Raw genomic sequence first — 26376 nt, forward strand, 5'->3', positions numbered from 1 at the left:
TAGAACCCTTCACACACAAAGAATTAGACCGCAAAACCTGAAAAACCCTCCTGACTTGCTGGACATGAGAGTCCCAGTCATCCGAAAAAATCAGAATATCATCCAGATACACAATCATAAATTTATCCAAATAATCGCGAAAAATATCATGCATAAAGGACTGGAAAACTGACGGAGCATTAGAAAGACCAAAAGGCATCACTAAATACTCAAAGTGGCCCTCGGGCGTATTAAATGCGGTTTTCCACTCATCCCCCTGCCTGATTCGCACCAAATTATACGCCCCACGAAGGTCAATCTTAGAGAACCACTTGGCCCCCTTTATGCGAGCAAACAAATCAGTCAGCAACGGCAATGGGTATTGATATTTAACAGTGATTTTATTCAAAAGCCGATAATCAATACATGGTCTCAAAGAGCCGTCTTTTTTTGACACAAAGAAAAAACCGGCTCCTAAGGGAGATGACGATGGACGAATATGTCCCTTTTCCAAGGACTCCTTTATATATTCTCGCATAGCAGCATGTTCAGGCACAGACAGATTAAATAAACGACCCTTTGGGTATTTACTACCCGGGATTAAATCTATGGCACAATCGCACTCTCGGTGCGGAGGTAACGAACCAAGCTTGGATTCTTCAAAGACGTCACGATAGTCAGACAGGAACTCAGGAATTTCAGAGGGAATGGATGATGAAATGGAAACCACAGGTACATCCCCATGAGCCCCCTTACATCCCCAGCTCAACACAGACATAGCTCTCCAGTCGAGGACTGGGTTGTGAGATTGCAGCCAAGGCAATCCTAGCACCAAATCATCATGTAGATTATACAGCACCAGAAAGCGAATAATCTCCTGGTGATCCGGATTAATACGCATAGTTACTTGTGTCCAGTATTGTGGTTTATTATTAGCCAATGGGGTGGAGTCAATCCCCTTCAGAGGAATAGGAGTCTCCAAAGGCTCTAAATCATACCCACAGCGTTTGGCAAAGGACCAATCCATAAGACTCAAAGCGGCGCCAGAGTCGACATAGGCGTCCGTGGTAATAGATGACAAAGAGCAAATCAGGGTCACAGATAGAATAAATTTAGACGGTAAGGTGCAAATGGAAACAGATTTACCAAGCTTTTTAGTGCGCTTAGAGCATGCTGATATAACATGAGTAGAATCACCACAATAGAAACACAACCCATTTTTCCGTCTAAAATTCTGCCGCTCGCTTCGGGACAGAATTCTATCACACTGCATACTCTCTGGCGACTTCTCAGTGGACACCGCCAGATGGTGCACTGGTTTGCGCTCCCGCAAACGCCTATCGATCTGAATAGCCATTGTCATGGACTCATTCAGACCCGCAGGCACAGGGAACCCCACCATAACATCCTTAATGGCATCAGAGAGACCCTCTCTGAAAGTCGCCGCCAGGGCGCACTCATTCCACTGAGTAAGCACAGACCATTTACGGAATCTTTGGCAGTAAATTTCCGCTTCATCTTGCCCCTGAGATAGGGACATCAAAGTTTTTTCTGCCTGAAGCTCCAAATGAGGTTCGTCATAAAGCAACCCCAAGGCCAGAAAAAACGCATCCACATTGAGCAACGCAGGATCCCCTGGTGTCAATGAAAAAGCCCAGTCTTGAGGGTCGCCCCGGAGCAAGGAAATCACAATCCTGACCTGCTGTGCAGGGTCTCCGGCAGAGCGAGATTTCAGAGACAAAAATAATTTGCAATTATTTCGAAAATTCTGAAACCCGGATCTATTCCCCGAGAAAAATTCCGGCAAAGGAATTCTCGGCTCAGATACAGGTGCATGACAAACAAAATCTTGCAAATTTTGTACCTTCGTGGCGAGATTATTCAAACCTGCAGTTACACTCTGAAGATCCATTACAAACAGGTGGACACAGAGCCATTCAAGGGTTAAGAGGAGGTAAGAAGCAGCTAGACAGCAATTAAGGGCTAGGCAGCAAAACTCTGAGGGGAAAAAAAAAAAAAATTTCCCTTCAACACTTCTTTTTCTCCTGCTTCAGCCCAAACAATTAACACTTTGCGGGCCGGTCAAACTGTCATGATCTCAATGGCAAGAGAACATAGCATAAGCATATATAGGAACTAGCTCTTGGAAGATGGGAACTGAGCTGACCATGAACTAAACCTAACGCACAACTAGCAGTGGCCGGGTAGCATGCCTACGTTGATTCTAGATGCCCAGCCCAGCCGGAGGACTAAATAAAGCTAGCAGAGGAAAATATTAGTCCTAGCTCACCTCTAGAGAAATACCCCGAAAGGAGACAGAGGCCCCTCACATGTATTGGCGGTGAGTTGAGATGAAATAACAAACGTAGTATGAAAATAGGTTTAGCAAATTTGAGGTCCACTTACTACATAGCAGAAGACAGAAAGGACACTTTCATGGTCAGCTGAAAACCCTATCAAAAACACCATCCAGAAATTACTTTAAAACTCTGGCATTAACTCATAACACCAGAGTGGCAATTCCCGTTCACAAGAGCTTTCCAGACACAGTAACGAAACTACAGCTGTGAACTGGAACAAAATGCAAAAACAAACATGGACAAGAGTCCAACTTATCTAGTAGTTGTCTAGGAGCAGGAACAAGCACAGAGAGGCTTCTGATAACATTGTTGACCGGCAAGCAACTAACAGAGCAGCAAGGTTATATAGCGACTCCCACATCTTGATGGGAACAGGTGAACAGAGAAGATGAAGACACCAGTTCAATTCCACCAGTAGCCACCGGGGGAGCCCAGAATCCAAATTCACAACACTCCCCCCCTTGAGGGTGGTATAACTCTGTCAATCCCCACAAATCTGATCCTTTTGGGGTCACCTTGATGGTGAGTATTCATGTGATTGGCCACTGGTGTGTCTCTTTTATTCATTATATCTCGAACATGTTCACGAACCCTCTTGCAGAATTCTCTTTACGTTTTACCCATCCATCCCTCAATCACACGTTGCCTTATATACCACCCCTTTTGTTCAGCAATTGATGAAGTGTCGGATTTGTTCCTATGTCAGATATGGACACCTTTGAAATTATTAAGGATTTAAACCTTTTTGTGAGACGACTGAAGTGGAAAAAATATTTCACAAGGGAAGATAGAAAACAATGTGAGGAACTGGGCATACCAGATGATCTCTTGCATGATGTCCAATTCCTTTATCATCTAGGGGACATTGATCCCAATGATGAGGGGAGAGGCCCGTTTACCAACTTAAAAAATAAGAGCTCAAATATGCCCCCCAATGGGAGACTTGTGCTCATTGGATATCTTTTTGAACCTAGTCACTGATGATTTTGTCAAACTCTCAGTGACTAAACATAAGAATCGATACAATTTATCCAAAGCAGAGATGGCTTGCCTCCTTAGTCTTGAGAAGGATCAGAGTATCACAATAAAATCCTCTGACAAGGGTGGAAATGTCATGATTATGAATACATCAGAGTATCATTCCTTATGTCTCTCCTTATTGGAAAAAAGAGACAAATACGAGATTTTAAAAATGAATCCCTTGTAGAATTCATGAATGAATTGAGATCTATTGTGGAACAAGGTCCTTTGAATGGAGTTGTTGGCAAGGATGAGAGAGACTTTTTGATCCCAAAACACCCGGTTTTACCCACTTTTTATTGCCTTCCAAAAATTCACAAAGGCACAAATCCTTTGAAAGGCAGACCAACTGTGTCGGGCAATAACAGCCTTACTGAAAAATTGGGAATTTATGTAGATAAAGTTTTGAAAACCTTTGTTGGAGCCCTTAATTCTTTCGTGAGAGATACCACAGATCTTTTGGGCAAACTTGATGGTGTTTTTCTTGATTCTGATATGATAATAGGGAGTATAGATGTGGAAGCACTGTACTACTCCATCCCACATGAAATTGGATTGATGGCTGTGAACTACTATCTCAACACCAGAGGCACACAATATATAAGGGTACTGTCACACAGTGGCACTTTGATCGCTACGACGGTACGATCCGTGACGTTCCAGCGATATCCATACGATATCGCAGTGTCTGACATGCAGCAGCGATCAGGGACCCTGCTGAGAATCGTACGTCGTAGCAGATCGTTTGGAACTTTCTTTCGTCGCTGGATCTCCCGCTGTCATCGCTGGATCGTTGTGTGTGACACCGATCCAGCGATGGGTTCGCTTGTAACCAGGGTAAACATCGGGTTACTAAGCGCAGGGCCGCGCTTAGTAACCCGATGTTTACCCTGGTTACCATCGTAAAAGTAAAAAAAAACAAAACGTACATACTCACATTCCAGTGTCCTTCTCAGGTCCCTTGCCGTCTGCTTCCCGCTCTGACTGACTCCCGGCCGGAAAGTAAGAGCAGATCACAGCGGTGAAGTCACCGCTGTGATCTGCTTTCACTTTACGGCGGCACTCAGTCAGAGCGGGAAGCAGACGGCAAGGGACCTGAGAAGGACACCGGAATGTGAGTATGTACGTTTTGTTTTTTTTTACTTTTACGCTGGTAACCAGGGTAAACATCGGGTTACTAAGCGCGGCCCTGCGCTTAGTAACCCGATGTTTACCCTGGTTACCCGGGACCTCGGCATCGTTGGTCGCTGGAGAGCTGTCTGTGTGACAGCTCCCCAGCAACCACACAACAACTTTCCTAAGATCACGGCCAGGTCGTATCGCTGGTTGTGATCGTTGGAAAGTTGCAGAGTGTGACAGTACCCTAAAGCACAACGAATTTATATTGGAAAGTCTGGAATTTTGTCTCACAAAGAATATCTTCTTGTTTGACAAGAAGATTTACCACCAGCTCAGTGGCACTGCAATGGGCAGCCCTTGTGCACCTTTGTATGCAAATCTGCTCCTTTGTTGGTGGGAGGAGACAATAGTCTTTGATGAATGTACATCACATCCTGATGACAGAATAATTTTATGGCTAAGATACATCGATGATATTCTGGTCATCTGGAAGGGTGATGTTATTGATTACAAAAAGTTTGTCGATAGTCTTAACCAGAACATTATAGGCCTCCATTTCACCTTTGAGGCTAAACCTTCTAAATTGGCCTTTTTGGACATTAGCATCGAGAGAGATTGTGATGGGGCCATTACCACCAGAAGACATAGAAAGGCTACTGCTACAAATTCCCTCTTGAGATGGGAAAGCATTCATCTGGTCCCACTCAAGAGAGGGATTCCAAAGGGCCAGTATTTAAGAGTACGTAGGAATTGCTCTAACCTCGACACTTTCAAAGAACAGGCCAAAGACCTCCAAACAAGGTTCCTGGAAAGGGGGTATCCGAAGGAGGTCCTGAAAAAAGCATACAAAGAGTCAATGATGAGAGAGAGCAAGGAATTATTGATTCCTAAACAAAAAGTGGAGGACGACACCATCATCCGCTTTATTACAAAATATTCCAATGGTGCCAATAATGTAAGAACTATTTTGGAAAAATATTGGCCAATATTAATGATGGACATGGATATTAAGGGACAGCTCCCCCACTCGCCCCAAATTGCTTATAGAAGGGGCAGATCTCTGGGAGATAGGTTAGTTCACAGCCATTACCAGCCAGGACAAAAAACTAATTTCTTGACAAATCAGACTAAGGGTTGTTTTAAGTGCGGTAAATGTAAAGCCTGCAATTCAATCCTCCCAAGTAAGTTCTTTTCAAGCAACGTCACGGGTGTCACGTATTCTATCCCACACTTCATCAATTGCTGCACAAAAGGGGTGGTATATAAGGCAACGTGTGATTGCGGGATGGAGTACGTGGGTAAAACAAAAAGAGAATTCCGCAAGAGGGTTCGTGAACATGTTCGAGATGTAATGAATAAAAGATATAATAATATAATAAATTGGCACTCAACTTATATGCATCTATTGTTTAGGAAGTGATATTTTATTGCAGTCCAAAATAAATAAACGTTTCGGTCTTAACACGACCTTCCTCAGTAAACTGCATGAAACATATACAGAAAAAATACAAAAGAATACATCAAAATGTAGAAAAAATACAAGATAAATCTCAAAAGACACTATTCCAAATAGGTGCATGGTGATGGAAGTGAGGGTAGGCAAAAATAAGGAAGGGAGAGAGGAAAATAATTACATACCCGACTGCTCTAGTATAGCAACTCAAATGAGTGTCACTGTACCCCAATCAAGGTAAAAGAACATACGGGGGCTCACTCTGTAGAGATATATAGAAGAAAAAATCTATGGAAGAAAAAATCTCCCTGCAGAATAATGATATGTTTATGAAAAATGTGTAAAAAACCACATGATGTATGAGAGAGGAGATTATATACTAACCAGATAAATTTTATGTCCTAGTAGGAACAAAGGGTGTAGATCTTCAAATTGTTCGTTGAGGAAAAGGACTGTAATGGTATACATAAGGAAAGGCTATAAGGACCTTAAGATGTACAAATGTGTAAAGTATAACAAAAAATAAGGTTTATTAAGGTGTCTTACCCAATATGGATAACTTGGCGTAGATGTTAAATGAAAAGGTAAATGGCAGTGTACCTTGTGACGTATCTATAGGAAGTGCATTTGAACAGCAAGGTGGCTTGTTGTGACCGCGACGTGACCAATCACAAGCCGGAACATAATTTTAAAATCCTGAATGCCTAGAATTAGGCATTGAGGACCTGAAAATTACGTCACGGCTTGCTGTGATTGGTCGCGTCGCGGCCACATGGGCGGCACGCGACCAATCACAAGCCGTGACGTCACGGAAGGAAGTAAAAGCGCGCATTTTAAGCAAAGAAGGCTCCCGGTTCCCTCGGTAAGGTCCAGGCTGCGTCGGAGAGGTGAGTATAGCAATATTTTTTATTTTAATTCTTTGTTTTACACATCAATGTTGTTTCGATACCGATACCCGATACCACAAAAGTATCGGATCTCGGTATCGGAATTCCGATACCCGCAAGTATCGGCCGATACCCGATACTTGCGGTATCGGAATGCTCAACACTAATAATGAATAAAAGAGACACACCAGTGGCCAATCACATGAATACTCACCATCAGGGTGGGAGACTGGGATAAGTTAATACTCCAGAAGGAATGCAGGTGGATCTTCAACCTTAAAACTACACGACCCGACGGACTGAATGAACAAATATCCTACAGCTGTTTCTTATGACCTATATTGCCACAGTCCTCTACATCTTTGCACTTCTTTCTATCAATGGAAGGGCCTTACAGGGACAGTTACATAGGGGCAGTCGCTGTCGAGTGGGGGCGCCACTTGCGCAGGTCCCTAGGGTGCCAACCTCCGCGTTAGGCAGGTCTCAGGAGCATAGCTCAATACTAGTGTACAAGGCAGTTTTTATGGGACAGTGGTATTTCTCACTTTTTTTATTTTTTTATTTTTTTTCTCATTTTTTCATTTTTTCTTTTTGATTGACTCATATGTATACATTACATATGTGTTTTCCCACGAACCAAAATTATATTTCATATTTCGATTCGTGAGTTCGACGAGGCTATCCCCTTGGGCCTGGTACCCCCACCTTAAGTTGGTAAACATGTAAAATCGGAGAAGGCCTGAATCATATCAAATGGATAATAAGACAGCGTGTAATTCTTGGAATGAGAGCTGTCTTATTTGTAATGCAAGTATGTATGCATCCCCCTCTGTATATTTATAAAGATTGGGGTGACTCTTTATATATGTGATTAGATAGGAACTGCTCTGGGTTCATATATTCGTTAAATAGGCCTAAATTAATATTTTTAGGCAAATATAACATACGGCATATTAAAACCTTGGGACTTTATGGAGTGGATAAGACTGGTATTCCTCCATTGGGAGGATGATGTAATATGTGATCCAATCCAGCACAGGCGCACAAGAAAGGTCTGCGTGTCATTATAAGGGATTATGCGCTCCAAGCACTGCACAGGCGCATTGCGACTTAACCCAGTGCATGCGCAAGGAATACATCTGCGTGTAACTGCTAGGGGCCGGGTGCTCCACGGACTGCACAGGCGCACTACGTGCGTTCCAGGACTGCGGAAGCGCGAACCAGTGACAGGAGATTAGCTGCACGCCTTTCATAATGGGCGTCTGACGCATTTCCTGTCCCATCTGATTTAAAGGACACGAGCGGGGAAGGTGTAATGCAGCCAACTCAGGTATCACACTCCCCTGATGAGTCCATGTAAGGACGAAACGCGTCGGAAGACGCCACACTAAAGTAAAAGCCCCTTACCCGACTTCCCCTCATATGGAGTAACGTGACGTGTTCCTGATGGGACACGGGTGAGATCTAACCATTCTATAGTGCTTAATTAATCATTTTGGATGTTACTAATAGCAGTGAAAGAATTGGTATAGAATATTACACAATAACCTACTTATATTGAGGTGTCAGAGTCTTTATGTGGGACATTTAGAGGTGAACAATTGGAATACTCGGGTCTCCTATGGACAATCTGGCCATACAATGTTTTGGTCTAACATTGGGCTTTTCCAATGCATGTTTTGTTGTAATTTGCTGCAATTTTTATAGCTGCTATATAGTCTTGTCTTGGTAACCATAAAGTTTGTACATTAAATTGGGGCAGATTATTTATGAGTACAGCCCAATTTACGGATAAAATGGTCATTGGGAACTTTGCCTGTTAAATCATATTTTATAAGGGAGCTAATACGCTAACAAGTGTGTTTCTTTGACATGTGTTCTGATAATCCATAATTGGAATGGACCAAGTATCTTTTGACTATCCCCTTGTATAGCACAGCCCACATGAAAATGAGCTCATATCCTGCAGGAATATGTTGCTTTAATTCTAATACAACAAAATGAGGAATATATAGTGTTTGTGCTATTGGGGTCTGATTTCAAGACTTTCATGTAACCAGCTCATTTTTTAACATTTCCCTACCATATCTTGTTGGTCTATTTTTTCGAGTTTTCCTCACTAAGGTGGTATAAGTTTTTTGTATCACATTGTTTTGTCATTTTTAATAGAACAGTAAAAGTTAAGTTTTATATCCATTGCTAAATAGCATGATTTAGACTGCAACCCTCAGCTGTCAGATTTATCATGACTGGTTATCAAGAATAGATGGGACCCCACTAGTGTTGAGCGATACTTTCCGATATCGGAAAGTATCGGTATCGGAAAGTATCGGCCGATACCGTCAAAATATCGGATCTAATCCGATACCGATACCCGATCCCAATGCAAGTCAATGGGACGAAAATATCGGAATTAAAATAAACCCTTTATAAACTTGTAGGTTCATTCTACATGAGGGAAAACAACTAAGAATAATGTAGGCTGTATTGGGGGACGTGGCGGAGACATTAAAGGCACAGAGGTTTAGCCCAATGTAATAGAATAGCAGGTTTTTTTTTTTTCTATGACGTTCGGCGGTAGAAAGATTTAGACTATGTTAATTTTTTTTTATTTTGTCAGATATTGATGTTTCACTACTTCCACGCCCTTCACCTTCTTTTTTACTTCTCCCACACTTTCTTCTTCATTATCCTCATCATCAGCTTCTTTGACATCAACTTCTTCACCTTATTCATCTTCTTCTTCATCTTCTACCTATTATTTTTTTTCTTACATTGTTCATATTCTTTTTATTTTACTATTATCTTCATCATATTCTACTTCTTCATCATATTCTTATTTGTGACAGGCATTCCCGTAGTTGTTATCTATAAAAGTTTGAAGATTACACCTTCCATTCTGCCTGTCACAAAAGAGTTACATTTGTCCGCGTTCAGTTTGGCCTGCAGCATCAGGCTTTATCCAGGGGCACCACGAGGAGGAACGGACTCACCCCCATACACTGCTTAGTCTTCTTCTGCTTATAATTTAGATAATATTTTTTGCTCTGATATTTAGTGTTATGCTTAATGTTCTTCTGCTCTTTGTTCTGCAGCCTCTTGTTCTTCTGCTTCTCGGTCTTCCAGGTCGTCGTCGTCTCCAGGGTCGTCGTCTCCGGGGTCGTCGTCATCGGGGTGGTCTTCAGGGTCGTCGTCTCCGGGGTCGTCGTCATCGGGGTGGTCTTCGGGGTCATCGTCTCCAGGGTCGTCGTCATCACGGTGGTTGTCGTCTCTGGTGTCGTCGTCATCTTAGGGGTGGTCTTCCGGGTCATCGTGTTTAGTCTCTTGAACTTGGAAATGTAGCAGAAGGTACAAGAAGGCTGAGAAAATGCCGAGAACCAGCTGATGGAACTGGAACTCGGATGGCTACCCGAAGGTCCAAGAGCCAATGGAACTACCGAGGACCAGCTGACGTTACTGGAACCCGGTTACTAAGCAGGAGGTACCCGTGCCTGAAAGCACTACCAAGGACCACCTGACGTTGGTGGAACTCGGATACCCAGAGGGAGGCACCTAAGCCAAAGGCTCTGCCCGGAACCAGCTGACGGTACTGGAACCAGGATGGGGAGCAGAAGGTACAAGAGCAAAAGACACTGCCGAGAACCAGCTGACGGTGCTGGAACCCGGATGGGTAGCCGAAGGTCCAAGAGCCAATGGAACTACCGAAGACCAGCTGACGTTACTGGAACCCGGTTACTAAGCAGGAGGTACCCGTGCCTGAAAGCACTACCAAGGACCACCTGACGTTGGTGGAACTCGGATACCCAGAGGGAGGCACCTAAGCCAAAGGCTCTGCCCGGAACCAGCTGACGGTACTGGAACCAGGATGGGGAGCAGAAGGTACAAGAGCAAGTGTCTGCATGGCTTTTGCAGGACACGATGCCGGCTGCACAGCAGGGGAACAGCTGGCGGTGCTGAACCCCACTGACACATTGGCTGGTGTTTTTCTCTGTGCAGCTAGCAGTACCGGGCCCCAACTGGCGGTGTTAGAGCCCGGGGTCAGCAGGAGGAGGAGATGGAGCAGAGTGTAGGCCGAAGCCTGCACTGGCGGCAGCTTTGGGTCTGTTGTGCCTGCGTGGCTGTTGCAGGACACGTTGCCGGCTGCACAGCAGGGGAACAGCTGGCGGTGCTGAACCCCACTGACACATTGGCTGGTGTTTGGCTCTGTGCAGCTAGCAGTACCGGGCCCCAACTGGCGGTGTTGGAGCCCGGGCTCTGCAGGGGGAGCAGAGTGTAGGCCGAAGCCTACTTGAACCAATTTCAAAGGTAACCTTTAACCCCCCCTCAGGGGTTACAAAGTAGAAGAGCCACAGCTTATGCAGCAGTAGTGCTGCACAAGTCAAAGGTTGCTCTTTTAATTTTGCTCCTTGCACACGCTGAATGAAACACGTATAACATTTAGCCCTTTATACAGTCAAACTGTGTTGGAGGCGCGAGTTCCCTTTGTAATGAGACGCAGCACAGATGTCAAGAATCCCACCTTGGTGCTGGGTGCAGCCTCCTGAGCGTTGTTATTTGCTGTACAGGAGTCTGCGCTGTCGTGTTATCCCCTGGCCTAGCGCTGTTAGCGCTGCCCATCTTCTGACCTCATTTAATGTCGGCCGCTGCGGTTCGCGATGACCATGAATCCCAGCCCCGCGGTGTCTTAACATTGTTAAAACACTGCGGGGCTGGGATTCATGGCCTGGCGCAGCACATATGTTCGCCTCTCGCACTCGGGTCCTTACACCCGCTGCAGACTGTGCGGCGTCAGCTGATCCCTTATCGCATGCCACGGCCATGAAGCCGCACAGTCTGAAGAAGGCGGAAGGAGATGAGGGACAGGTGAACTGATGCACTGCTCATGCCCATCAATCACACCCTCGCAGTCCCAAGAAATAAGACACCGAGGGGCGTTGTGTGGGTCAGGGCGGCCGCAGAGGCGCAGGCAGCCAAACAATGATGCCAGAAGACGGGCAGCGCTACCAAGGGGGTTGCAGCGTGTCATTACAAAGGAAAGTCACACCCCCGGGACGGTTAAATGGTCACACAGAGGACACATTTCAGACGTGTTTTCAGTTCCACATGTGCGAGGAGAATACGTTTATGAGCCACCTTGCACACATGCAGCATTACCGCTGTACAAGGTGGCCTTAAAAACGTACAAACGCCTGGGGGAGGGGGGACAGGTTCCCTTCAATTTCAGTTCTTGTGTCTGCGTGGCTTTTGCAGGACACGATGCCGGCTGCACAGCAGGGGAACAGCTGGCGGTGCTGAACCCCACTGACACATTGGCTGGTGTTTTTCTCTGTGCAGCTAGCAGTACCGGGCCCCAACTGGCGGTGTTAGAGCCCGGGGTCAGCAGGAGGAGGAGATGGAGCAGAGTGTAGGCCGAAGCCTGCACTGGCGGCAGCTTTGGGTCTGTTGTGCCTGCGTGGCTGTTGCAGGACACGTTGCCGGCTGCACAGCAGGGGAACAGCTGGCGGTGCTGAACCCCACTGACACATTGGCTGGTGTTTGGCTCTGTGCAGCTAGCAGTACCGGGCCCCAACTGGCGGTGTTGGAGCCCGGGCTCTGCAGGGGGAGCAGAGTGTAGGCCGAAGCCTACTTGAACCAATTTCAAAGGTAACCTTTAACCCCCCCTCAGGGGTTACAAAGTAGAAGAGCCACAGCTTATGCAGCAGTAGTGCTGCACAAGTCAAAGGTTGCTCTTTTAATTTTGCTCCTTGCACACGCTGAATGAAACACGTATAACATTTAGCCCTTTATACAGTCAAACTGTGTTGGAGGCGCGAGTTCCCTTTGTAATGAGACGCAGCACAGATGTCAAGAATCCCACCTTGGTGCTGGGTGCAGCCTCCTGAGCGTTGTTATTTGCTGTACAGGAGTCTGCGCTGTCGTGTTATCCCCTGGCCTAGCGCTGTTAGCGCTGCCCATCTTCTGACCTCATTTAATGTCGGCCGCTGCGGTTCGCGATGACCATGAATCCCAGCCCCGCGGTGTCTTAACATTGTTAAAACACTGCGGGGCTGGGATTCATGGCCTGGCGCAGCACATATGTTCGCCTCTCGCACTCGGGTCCTTACACCCGCTGCAGACTGTGCGGCGTCAGCTGATCCCTTATCGCATGCCACGGCCATGAAGCCGCACAGTCTGAAGAAGGCGGAAGGAGATGAGGGACAGGTGAACTGATGCACTGCTCATGCCCATCAATCACACCCTCGCAGTCCCAAGAAATAAGACACCGAGGGGCGTTGTGTGGGTCAGGGCGGCCGCAGAGGCGCAGGCAGCCAAACAATGATGCCAGAAGACGGGCAGCGCTACCAAGGGGGTTGCAGCGTGTCATTACAAAGGAAAGTCACACCCCCGGGACGGTTAAATGGTCACACAGAGGACACATTTCAGACGTGTTTTCAGTTCCACATGTGCGAGGAGAATACGTTTATGAGCCACCTTGCACACATGCAGCATTACCGCTGTACAAGGTGGCCTTAAAAACGTACAAACGCCTGGGGGAGGGGGGACAGGTTCCCTTCAATTTCAGTTCTTGTGTCTGCGTGGCTTTTGCAGGACACGATGCCGGCTGCACAGCAGGGGAACAGCTGGCGGTGCTGAACCCCACTGACACATTGGCTGGTGTTTTTCTCTGTGCAGCTAGCAGTACCGGGCCCCAACTGGCGGTGTTAGAGCCCGGGGTCAGCAGGAGGAGGAGATGGAGCAGAGTGTAGGCCGAAGCCTGCACTGGCGGCAGCTTTGGGTCTGTTGTGCCTGCGTGGCTGTTGCAGGACACGTTGCCGGCTGCACAGCAGGGGAACAGCTGGCGGTGCTGAACCCCACTGACACATTGGCTGGTGTTTGGCTCTGTGCAGCTAGCAGTACCGGGCCCCAACTGGCGGTGTTGGAGCCCGGGCTCTGCAGGGGGAGCAGAGTGTAGGCCGAAGCCTACTTGAACCAATTTCAAAGGTAACCTTTAACCCCCCCTCAGGGGTTACAAAGTAGAAGAGCCACAGCTTATGCAGCAGTAGTGCTGCACAAGTCAAAGGTTGCTCTTTTAATTTTGCTCCTTGCACACGCTGAATGAAACACGTATAACATTTAGCCCTTTATACAGTCAAACTGTGTTGGAGGCGCGAGTTCCCTTTGTAATGAGACGCAGCACAGATGTCAAGAATCCCACCTTGGTGCTGGGTGCAGCCTCCTGAGCGTTGTTATTTGCTGTACAGGAGTCTGCGCTGTCGTGTTATCCCCTGGCCTAGCGCTGTTAGCGCTGCCCATCTTCTGACCTCATTTAATGTCGGCCGCTGCGGTTCGCGATGACCATGAATCCCAGCCCCGCGGTGTCTTAACATTGTTAAAACACTGCGGGGCTGGGATTCATGGCCTGGCGCAGCACATATGTTCGCCTCTCGCACTCGGGTCCTTACACCCGCTGCAGACTGTGCGGCGTCAGCTGATCCCTTATCGCATGCCACGGCCATGAAGCCGCACAGTCTGAAGAAGGCGGAAGGAGATGAGGGACAGGCGAACTGATGCACTGCTCATGCCCATCAATCACACCCTCGCAGTCCCAAGAAATAAGACACCGAGGGGCGTTGTGTGGGTCAGGGCGGCCGCAGAGGCGCAGGCAGCCAAACAATGATGCCAGAAGACGGGCAGCGCTACCAAGGGGGTTGCAGCGTGTCATTACAAAGGAAAGTCACACCCCCGGGACGGTTAAATGGTCACACAGAGGACACATTTCAGACGTGTTTTCAGTTCCACATGTGCGAGGAGAATACGTTTATGAGCCACCTTGCACACATGCAGCATTACCGCTGTACAAGGTGGCCTTAAAAACGTACAAACGCCTGGGGGAGGGGGGACAGGTTCCCTTCAATTTCAGTTCTTGTGTCTGCGTGGCTTTTGCAGGACACGATGCCGGCTGCACAGCAGGGGAACAGCTGGCGGTGCTGAACCCCACTGACACATTGGCTGGTGTTTTTCTCTGTGCAGCTAGCAGTACCGGGCCCCAACTGGCGGTGTTAGAGCCCGGGGTCAGCAGGAGGAGGAGATGGAGCAGAGTGTAGGCCGAAGCCTGCACTGGCGGCAGCTTTGGGTCTGTTGTGCCTGCGTGGCTGTTGCAGGACACGTTGCCGGCTGCACAGCAGGGGAACAGCTGGCGGTGCTGAACCCCACTGACACATTGGCTGGTGTTTTTCTCTGTGCAGCTAGCAGTACCAGGCCCCAACTGGCGGTGTTAGAGCCCGGGGTCAGCAGGAGGAGGAGATGGAGCAGAGTGTAGGCCGAAGCCTGCACTGGCGGCAGCTTTGGGTCTGTTGTGCCTGCGTGGCTGTTGCAGGACACGTTGCCGGCTGCACAGCAGGGGAACAGCTGGCGGTGCTGAACCCCACTGACACATTGGCTGGTGTTTGGTTCTGTGCAGCTAGCACATCTGGGCCCCAACTGGCGGTGTTAGAGCCCAGGGTCAGCAGGAGGAGGAGAGGGAGCAGAGTGTAGGCCGAAGCCTGCACTGGAGCAAGTTGAAAGGGAAACTTTAACCCCCCCCCAGGCGTTTGTAGCTGAAAGAGCCATCATGTACAGCACTAATGCTGGAAAAGGTAAACTTAGCTCTTTTAATTATGGTCATCTCCCTACGGCTTCTTCTGACTGTGCGGTGTCACGGCCGTGGCATGCTATTGGGGACCAGCTGACACCGCACAGTTTGAATAAGCCGTAGGGAGATGAGTGAGAGGTGGAGGTTCAGATATGCACTGCGCATGTCCATGGATCTCTGGCCCCCAGTGGGATTAAATCAGAAGACAGTACGAGGCGGGCTCTCGGCCAGCGCGGCCGCACAGGCGCAGCCAGCCTGACACCAAATGATGTCAGAAGACAGGCAGCGCAAAATGTGTGCATGGCCAAGGGCTAACCTAACAGCGCAGGCTCCGGGACTGATTCAAACAACGCTGAGGAGGCGGCGCATGGCGCCAAGGGGGTAAGAATGACGGCTGTGCTGCGTCACATCACAAAGGAAAGTTCCACCAACCGGACGGTATCACGGTAGGAGGGGACACTTTTCATAAGTGTTAGGATCAGCATGTGCAAGGAGCACCACGAAAAGAGGCACTTTTTCCCTTTGCATCATTACTGCTGCACAAGGTGGCTCCTTCAGTAACAAACGCCTGGGGGGGGGGGACAGGTTCCCTTAAATTTAACTTGTTGTGCCTGCGTGGCGGTCGCAGTACACGTTGCCGGCTGCACAGCAGGGGAACAGCTGGCGGTGCTGAACCCCACTAACACATTGGCGAGGTGTTTGGCTCTGTGCGGACAGCACTTCTGGACGGCAACTAGCGTTGTTGGAGCCCAGGGACAGGTGGAGGAGGAGGAGGTGGAGGAGGTAGGAGGGATTGCCACACACACAGCAGGGGAACAGCTGACGTTACTGAACCCCAATAACAGAGGAGGGACTGTTGACTGTGCGTACAGCACTTCTGGACGGCAACTGGCGGTGTTGGAGCCCAGGGACAGGAGGGGGAGGTGGAGGAGGTAGGAGGGATTGCCACACACACAGCTGGGGAACAGCTGACGTTACTGAACCCCAATAACAGAGGAGGGACTGTTGACTGTGCGTACAGCACTTCTGGACGGCAACTGGCGGTGTTGGAGCCCAGGGACAGGTGGAGGAGGAGGAGGTAGGAGGAGGTAGGAGGGATTGCCACACACACAGCAGGGGAACAGCTGACGTTACTGAACCCCAATAACAGAGGAGGGACTGTTGACTGTGCGTACAGCACTTCTGGACGGCAACTGGCGGTGTTGGAGCCCAGGGACAGGTGGAGGAGGAGGAGGTAGGAGGAGGTAGGAGGGATTGCCACACACACAGCAGGGGAACAGCTGACGTTACTGAACCCCAATAACAGAGGAGGGACTGTTGACTGTGCGTACAGCACTTCTGGACGGCAACTGGCGGTGTTGGAGCCCAGGGACAGGTGGAGGAGGAGGAGGTAGGAGGGATTGCCACACACACAGCAGGGGAACAGCTGACGTTACTGAACCCCAATAACAGAGGAGGGACTGTTGACTGTGCGTACAGCACTTCTGGACGGCAACTGGCGGTGTTGGAGCCCAGGGACAGGTGGAGGAGGAGGAGGTAGGAGGGATTGCCACACACACAGCAGGGGAACAGCTGACGTTACTGAACCCCAATAACAGAGGAGGGACTGTTGACTGTGCGTACAGCACTTCTGGACGGCAACTGGCGGTGTTGGAGCCCAGGGACAGGTGGAGGAGGAGGAGGTAGGAGGGATTGCCACACACACAGCAGGGGAACAGCTGACGTTACTGAACCCCAATAACAGAGGAGGGACTGTTGACTGTGCGTACAGCACTTCTGGATGGCAACTGGCGGTGTTGGAGCCCAGGGACAGGTGGAGGAGGAGGAGGTAGGAGGGATTGCCACACACACAGCAGGGGAACAGCTGACGTTACTGAACCCCAATAACAGAGGAGGGACTGTTGACTGTGCGTACAGCACTTCTGGACGGCAACTGGCGGTGTTGGAGCCCAGGGACAGGTGGAGGAGGAGGAGGTAGGAGGGATTGCCACACACACAGCAGGGGAACAGCTGACGTTACGGAACCCCAATAACAGAGGAGGGACTGTTGACTGTGCGTACAGCACTTCTGGATGGCAACTGGCGGTGTTGGAGCCCAGGGACAGGTGGAGGAGGAGGAGGTAGGAGGAGGTAGGAGGGATTGCCACACACACAGCAGGGGAACAGCTGACGTTACTGAACCCCAATAACAGAGGAGGGACTGTTGACTGTGCGTACAGCACTTCTGGATGGCAACTGGCGGTGTTGGAGCCCAGGGACAGGTGGAGGAGGAGGAGGTAGGAGGAGGTAGGAGGGATTGCCACACACACAGCAGGGGAACAGCTGACGTTACTGAACCCCAATAACAGAGGAGGGACTGTTGACTGTGCGTACAGCACTTCTGGACGGCAACTGGCGGTGTTGGAGCCCAGGGACAGGTGGAGGAGGAGGAGGTAGGAGGAGGTAGGAGGGATTGCCACACACACAGCAGGGGAACAGCTGACGTTACTGAACCCCAATAACAGAGGAGGGACTGTTGACTGTGCGTACAGCACTTCTGGACGGCAACTGGCGGTGTTGGAGCCCAGGGACAGGTGGAGGAGGAGGAGGTAGGAGGAGGTAGGAGGGATTGCCACACACACAGCAGGGGAACAGCTGACGTTACTGAACCCCAATAACAGAGGAGGGACTGTTGACTGTGCGTACAGCACTTCTGGACGGCAACTGGCGGTGTTGGAGCCCAGGGACAGGTGGAGGAGGAGGAGGTAGGAGGGATTGCCACACACACAGCAGGGGAACAGCTGACGTTACTGAACCCCAATAACAGAGGAGGGACTGTTGACTGTGCGTACAGCACTTCTGGACGGCAACTGGCGGTGTTGGAGCCCAGGGACAGGTGGAGGAGGAGGAGGTAGGAGGGATTGCCACACACACAGCAGGGGAACAGCTGACGTTACTGAACCCCAATAACAGAGGAGGGACTGTTGACTGTGCGTACAGCACTTCTGGACGGCAACTGGCGGTGTTGGAGCCCAGGGACAGGTGGAGGAGGAGGAGGTAGGAGGGATTGCCACACACACAGCAGGGGAACAGCTGACGTTACTGAACCCCAATAACAGAGGAGGGACTGTTGACTGTGCGTACAGCACTTCTGGACGGCAACTGGCGGTGTTGGAGCCCAGGGACAGGTGGAAAAGCAGAGGAACACAATGTAGGCCGAAGCCTGAGAAGGTCGAAAGGAAACCTTTAACCCCCCCCCCATTGCGTTTGTAGCTGAAAGAGCCAGCTTGTGCAGCACAAAAGATGCAAAAGGAAAAGGTGGCTCTTTTCATCACGCTCCTTGCAAACACAGAACTAAACACTTATAAAATGTGTCCCCTGAAACCGTGAAACCGTCCCGGAGGTGGGACTTTCCTTCGTAATATGACGCAGCACAGCCGTCATTCCTACCCCCCCGGCGCCGCGCACCGGCTCCTCAGCGTTGTTTGATTCCGTCCCGGAGCCTGCGCTGTTAAGTTATCCCTTGGCCAGGCACACTTAGCGCTGCCTTTCTTCTGACATCATTTGGTGTCAGGCTGGCTGCGCCTGTGCGGCCGCGCTGGACGAGAGCCCGCCTCGCAGTGTCTTCTGATTTTATCCCACTGGGGGCCTGGGATCCATGGCCATGCGCAGTGCATATCCTCGCCTCTCACTCCCCTCCCTACGGCTTCTTAAGACTGTGCGGTGTCACGACCGTGGCATGCTATTAGGGACCAGCTGACACCGAACAGTCTGAAGAAGCCATAGGGAGATGAGTGAGAGGTGGAGGTTCAGATATGCAATGCGCATGTCCATGGATCCCAGGCCCCCAGTGGGATTAAATCAGAAGACACTGCGAGGTGGGCTCTCGGCCAGCGCGGCCGCACAGGCGCAGCCATCCTGACACCAAATGATGCCAGAAGACGGGCAGCGCTAAGTGTGCCTGGCCACGGGATAACATAACAGCGCAGGCTCCGGGACGGAATCAAACAACGCTGAGGAGCCGGGGCGCAGCGCCGGGGGGGTAGGAATGACGGCTGTGCTGCGTCATATTACGAAGGAAAGTCCCACCTCCGGGACGGTTTTACGGTATCAGTGGACACATTTTATAAGTGTTAAGTTCGGCGTGTGCAAGGAGCTAAACCAAAATAGCTACCTTTTCCTTGTGCAGCATTACTGCTGCACAAGGTGGCTCTTTCAGTAACAAACGCCTTGGGGGGGGGGACAGATTCCCTTACATTTCAGTTGTTGTGTCAGCGTGGCGGTCGCATGACACATTGCCGGCTACACAGCTGGGGATCAGCTGACGTTACTGAAACCCAATAACACTGGGTCGTATGTTTTGACTGTGCAGACGGCACTTCTGAGCCTCAACTGGCGGTGTTGGAGCCCAGGAATTTAAGTTCAGGTGGTAGAAAGATGAACACAACAGGAGACCTGGATAACGTATACAGTGACCTAATTATTTAATCAGGAGGAGGAGTGGCAAATTCCTGCGAGATCCAGGCCTTGTTCATTTTCAGGAAAGTAAGCCGGTCAACGTTATCGGAGGATAGTCGCATGCGACGGTCAGTTAGTACACCACCTGCAGCACTAAAGACACGTTCCGATAATACACTGGCCGCAGGGCAAGACAGCACCTCCAATGCATACTGGCTTAGCTCTGGCCATGTATCCAGCTTTGAGACCCAAAACTTGAAAGGGGAAGAGCCGTCTGGGAGTACAGCAAGAGGGCAAGACATGTAGTCTGTCACCATCTGACGGAACCGTTGCCTCCTGCTGACTGGAGCCGTCTGTGATGGTGTAGACTTTTGTGGGGGGCACAGAAAACTGTGCCACAGTTGGGCCATACTGGTCTTGCCTTGGGCAGAGGCACTGCTTCTGCTCCCTCTTTGTGCAGAGCCTCCACCACTGCCTGGACGCACTGAGCTGCTTTGGAATGCACTAGCAGCACTTCTCTCAGTTGGAATGGAGAAGATGATGGAATTGACCAGTGTGTCTTGGTACTCCCGCATTTTTCGCTCCCGGTTCAATGGTGTGATGAGGCTTTCTACGTTGTCCCGGTAGCGAGGATCGAGGAGGGTGAACACCCAATAATCAGACATGTTGAGAATGTGGGCGATGCGGCGGTCGTTTCTCAGGCACTGCAGCATGTAATCCACCATGTGCTGCAGACTGCCAACTGCCCAAGAAACGCTGTCCCCTGCTGGAGGCGTGGTCTCTGCCCGCTCGTCATCACCCCACCCTCGCTGTACACACTGAGTACTGGACAATTCGGTAACTCCCTCCTCTGGACGGATGTCTTCCTCCTCCATTGACTCCTCCTCATCCTCCTCACAAACTGTCCCCTGCCTACGCGTTTGTGAGGAACCACGTGGCGCTGACTGTCCAGAAGATGATGGAAATGGTGAATCCTCATCCTCCACCTCTTCCACAACATCATCCCTTAGCGCTTGCAGTGATTTTTCAAGCAGGCAGATAAGGGGGACAGTCATGCTGACTAGTGCATCATCTGCACTCGCCATCCGCGTGGAATAATCAAAGGGACGCAAAACCTGGCAGACGTCATTCATAGTGGCCCACTCTGTGGTTGTGAAGTCTGTACGGCGCTGACTGCGACTTCTTTGCGCCTGAAGCAGCTGGTACTCCATTACAGCTTGCTGCTGCTCACACAACCGCTCCAACATATGTAACGTGGAATTCCACCTGGTAGGTAGGTCACATATGATGCGATGTTCCGGCAGGCGGTGTCGGCGCTGCAGAGCCGCAATGCGCGCTTTTGCCGTGCTGGAACGCCGCAAGTGAGCACACTCTAGGCGGACCTTGTGCAGCAGTGCATCAAGATCCGGATAGTCCCTCAAAAAGCTCTGCACGACCAAATTGAGCACATGTGCCAGACATGGGATGTGAGTGAGGTTGCCGAGGCCCAGAGCTGCCACCAGATTTCGGCCATTATCACACACTACCATGCCTGGCTGGAGATTCGCTGGCACAAACCACACATCGCTCTCCTGCTTGATGGCATTCCAGAGCTCCTGCGCTGTGTGGCTACGATTCCCCAAAAAAATTAATTTCAACACGGCCTGTTGACGTTTGGCCACGGCTGTGCTCATGTCGGTCGTAACAGGTACACGTTCATCACGGGTCCATGTGGAGGTGGACTGTGACGGCTCCTGCAGCGATGATTCTGAGGAACTGGTGTAAGAGGAGGAGTCAATGCGTACAGAATGGATTCCTGCAATCCTTGGAGTGGGCAGGACACGTCCTGCGCCACTCGCACGGTCTGTACCCGGCTCAACGACATTAACCCAATGGGCAGTGAGGGACAGGTATCGCCCCTGTCCATGTTGACTGGTCCACGCATCGGTGGTGAGGTGGACCTTGCTACTGACGGCGTTCAGTAGCGCGTGTTTTATGTGTCCCTCCACATGCTTGTGCAGGGCAGGGACGGCTTGCCTGCTGAAGTAAAAGCGGCTGGGCACATTGTACTGTGGGACTGCCAATGACATCAAGTCACGGAAGCTGTCAGTCTCCACCAGCCTGAATGACAGCATTTCCAGTGAAAGAAGTTTGGCAATGCCTGCAGTCAGAGCCTGTGCTCGTGGGTGGTTTGACGAGAAAGGCCGCCTTTTCTCCCATGCCTGTACTACCGATGGCTGTAGACTGGGCTGGGAGTGTGTGGATGACTGGGAAAGTGGTGCTGCGGGTGGAATTACAGCGGGTCTCTGGACAACAGGGCCAGAGGTTCTTCCACGGCGATCCTGGGAGGAAGCCGAACCAGCTGCGTGTGAGCTAGAGGAAGAGGCAACACGAGCTGAAGAGGTGGTAGCTGCCGCTGTTGGTTGGCCTAGCTCTTCAGTGTGTTTTTCTAACTCCGCCGGGTGCCTGTTGCGCACATGTTTCCACATGTTGGAGGTATTGAGGTTGCTGACATTTTTCCCTCTTTTGACTTTTTGATGACACACCTTGCATCTGACATAGCAAATGTCATCTGCAACTGTGTCAAAAAAGGACCAGGCACTGCAAGTCTTGGGAGCGCCCTTTTTGGCTTTTGGAAGAGACATGCTCCTAACGGGTGCCAAAGCGGAGGCTGCAGGATCTGCAGTCTTCCCCCTCCCTCTCCCTCTTTGGGCCGTACGGGGAATCTCTTCCTCAGAGCTGCTCCCACCACCTTCCTCTTCCTCACGCCAAGATGGGTCAAGGACCTCATCATCTACACTACCCTCTGCCCCCAACTGCTCCTCCTGGGTAGTCTCAGCAGCAGAGCACGCACCAGTAAGTGGCACCTGAGTGTCATCATCAGCTGATGCGGCCTGCGATGTGGTGACCGGAGCCACTGGCCCACCCGCCTCTTCAGAGGAAGAGAGAAAAAGCTGTTGGGCATCACTGCACCCTGCCTCTTCTTCCATTTCTCCAATGCTGCTTGGCTGGCCCCCTGTTTCCAAGCCAAGAGATTCAGAGAACAGAAGTAGAGACGGCTCCTGTCCTGGGCTCTCTGTCTGCCTGGGCAATTTGGCAGGTGGTGAAGAGACAGATGGCTGCTCTCCAGTGCTCTGTGTCTGAGAGGATGTGGCACTAATTGAAGTTGATGCATTAGCTGCCATCCATCCGACAACGGCTTCAATTTGTTCTTCACGCAGCAGCGGTGTACGGCGCTCTGACACAAAGCTGCGCATGAACGACTGTTGCCTGGTGAATGTGGGTGCTGATGAGTCACCGGTGCCCGCAGCAGGCACAGAATCCCCACGTCCCCTCCCTGCTCCGCGCCCACGCCCACGTGCCTTACTCACTGCCTTCTTCATCTTGGTTGACTGATAAAGATAAGCAGAAAAGTACTAACGGCTTTGTGTGCTTATTCCTGAGCAACTCCTCCTAACAGGTATAAGAAACACTAATTTTCTAAAGTGTGGACTAGACTTTAATATGAGCTAATGTGGCCTACACAAATGTAAAGTGGTGTAACTGGTGTGTTTGGTGAACTTTATTATTTATTTATTTTTTGGGGGCTGAACTGACAACGGATAGAGCTGCAGTCACACGGAGACCGTGCAGACAGCCGTAAACGGCGCTGCAAGGCCCAAAAACCCTCCTCTACGTTATCCTATGTAGTGTTTTTCCACAAGTTAGCTGGAGACGGGTGGAAAGACACTAATAGGAATTTTTTGAAAAAATGTGCAGCAGCCTGCACTACTTAAAACAAAATGAAAATTGATTTGGCGGTATGACGCAGTGAACAACCCTGAGCTGGAGACAACCAGGCTACGGCTGCTCACAGACTACAGGGCGAGCTGCAGTCACACGGAGACCGTGCAGACAGCCGTAAACGGCGCTGCAAGGCCCAAAAACCCTCCTCTACGTTATCCTATGTAGTGTTTTTCCACAAATTAGCTGGAGACGGGTGGAAAGACACTAATAGGAATTTTTTGAAAAAATGTGCAGCAGCCTGCACTACTTAAAACAAAATGAAAATTGATTTGGCGGTATGACGCAGTGAACAACCCTGAGCTGGAGACAACCAGGCTACGGCTGCTCACAGACTACAGGGCGAGCTGCAGTCACACGGAGACCGTGCAGACAGCCGTAAATGGCGCTGCAAGGCCCAAAAACCCTCCTCTACGTTATCCTATGTAGTGTTTTTCCACGAATTAGCTGGAGACGGGTGGAAAGACACTAATAGGATTTTTTTGAATAAATTAGCAGCAGACTACACTACTTGAAAAAAAAAAAAAAAAAAGAACAGTATGAGGCAATGAACCACCCTCCCTGAACTGAATACAACCAGCTATGGATGGCCTATGTGGCTGCACTCAGACTAGAGAGTGGGCTGCACTCACACACACACACACACAGACCTTGCAGATCGCTGTGAAAACAGCGCTACAAGGCAAAAGCAAGGTGAATAGTAGGTGAACACAGCGGTTGCTAAATTAGCCTTTGGAAAGCACAAAGAAGCAAATCGCTATCTCTAAACTGTCCCTCAGTCAGCAAACAGCGTCCTGTCACTAACTGAATTCACAGCAGAGTGATCGCAAAATGGCGCCAGCGACTTTTAAACTGCATCATGACATCATTTCAGCAGCCAATCACAGCCTTGCCAGTAGTTTCATGCCCTCCATGCTAAACAGGATGTGCCCACACTTGGAATCATTCTCATTGGCTGAATTTCTGCATTTTGAATCTTGGAACTTCCGATTCCGGTATCCGATACGCGGCAAGTATCGGAATCCCGGTATCGGAATTCCGATACCGCAAGTATCGGCCGATACCCGATACTTGCGGTATCGGAATGCTCAACACTAGACCCCACACCTCTTTCAGCTTACCCCACGAGCGGTGCCAGCTTTGAACTCCTGTGAACTTTCATAGGAGCTCAGCGATAGACACTGACAGGAGCATTTACTCACCTGTCAGTATAATCCGGATCACCGAGAGAGCGGTGGCTAATGTGACTGCTCTCCAAATCATCCAATTCACTGTGGGACAGTGTGGATTAGCTGCATTTAAAAGGGACATGGGTGTTTATTATTTTTCTTTTTTCTTACAGATGGACCATTTCTGGGCAGCTGCGGACTAGTATTTGTAGTGGGGGGGCAATATCCATGGTCCCTCTCGAGGCCATGAATATCAGCCACAGCTATCTGTGTAGCCCTTCTGGCTATAAAATATAGGGGAAACCCACGTCATTTTTTGGGGGGTCCCCCTATTTTAATAGCCAGTAAAGGGTAAGCAGACAGCTGCGGGCTGATATTCATAGCCTGGGAGGGGCCATGGGTATTAACCCCTTCCCAGGCTACAAATATTGGCCCCCAGCCATCGGCTTTCCCCCTCTGGCGCAGAAAATTGCGCGGTAGCCCACGCCATTTTTTTTCCAGTTTTTTTCTTTATGTTTATTTATCAACATCGGCCTATCTATGGATATGTCTATCTATAGATATATCTATAGATACATAGATATTTCTATCCATATATCTATCTGACTAATTTCACACATCAGGTTTTTGCCGTCAGTCACATTCACGTCAGTTGGCCATCAGGCGCAATCCGGCGCTAATACAACTCTATGACAAAAAACCTATTAATCATTTGTTAAAATATTCAATACTCTTTTTAGGTTTATTTGTATTTATTTTTCTTTAAGGGAATGTGTCACATACATTTTGTTATAATGACTAAAAATACCATATGCAAGGGACAAATACTATCACACAAAGGCCAGGCCACATATTACCACCACATAGTGACTGAATAATACCATGGACAAAGGAGACATACCGTCACACCATAACAAGAGCACATAGTACCACAATATAGTGACTGATTAATGCCACATACAAGGAATAAATACCACCATACTGTGACCAGACTGTTGTGAATTCCGTTCTCGGGCTCCCACCTGTGGTCATGAATGGTACTTTGGTGAGTTCTGTCCTTGGACACCCTCTGGTGGCTTTGAGTGGAACTGCTGATCTTTGAGGTTGGCTTTTTCAGCTGCCCTCGTTTATTGCTTCTGCTCGCTTCCCTATTTAACTCTGCCCAGGTCGTTAGTTCATGCCAGCTGTCAATGTCTCAGTACTGGTTCAGATCTCTCTTGGATTTCTCAGATGACCTGTCTACTCCAGCAGAAGCTAAGTCCTTGCTAGTCCTTTGCTGTTCATCGGTTTTTGAATATATTTTTCAGTACATGCTATGTTTCTAGTCCAGCTTGCTATTATGATATTTCCTTGCTAGCTGGAAGCTCTGGGGGTGCAGAGCTGCACCTCCACACTGTGAGTCGGTGTGGAGGTCTTTTTGCACACTCTGCGTGGTTTTTGTAGTTTTTGATACTGACCGCATAGTTCCCTTTCCTATCCTCAGTCTTTCTAGAGAAGATTCGGCCTCCTTTGCTAAAATCTGTTTCATTCCTGTGTTTGTCACTTCCCCCTTAACTCACAGTTGATATTTGTGGGGGGC

The sequence above is a fragment of the Ranitomeya variabilis genome, chromosome 1, assembly GCF_051348905.1.
Source record: "Ranitomeya variabilis isolate aRanVar5 chromosome 1, aRanVar5.hap1, whole genome shotgun sequence".
Lineage (NCBI taxonomy): Eukaryota > Metazoa > Chordata > Amphibia > Anura > Dendrobatidae > Ranitomeya > Ranitomeya variabilis.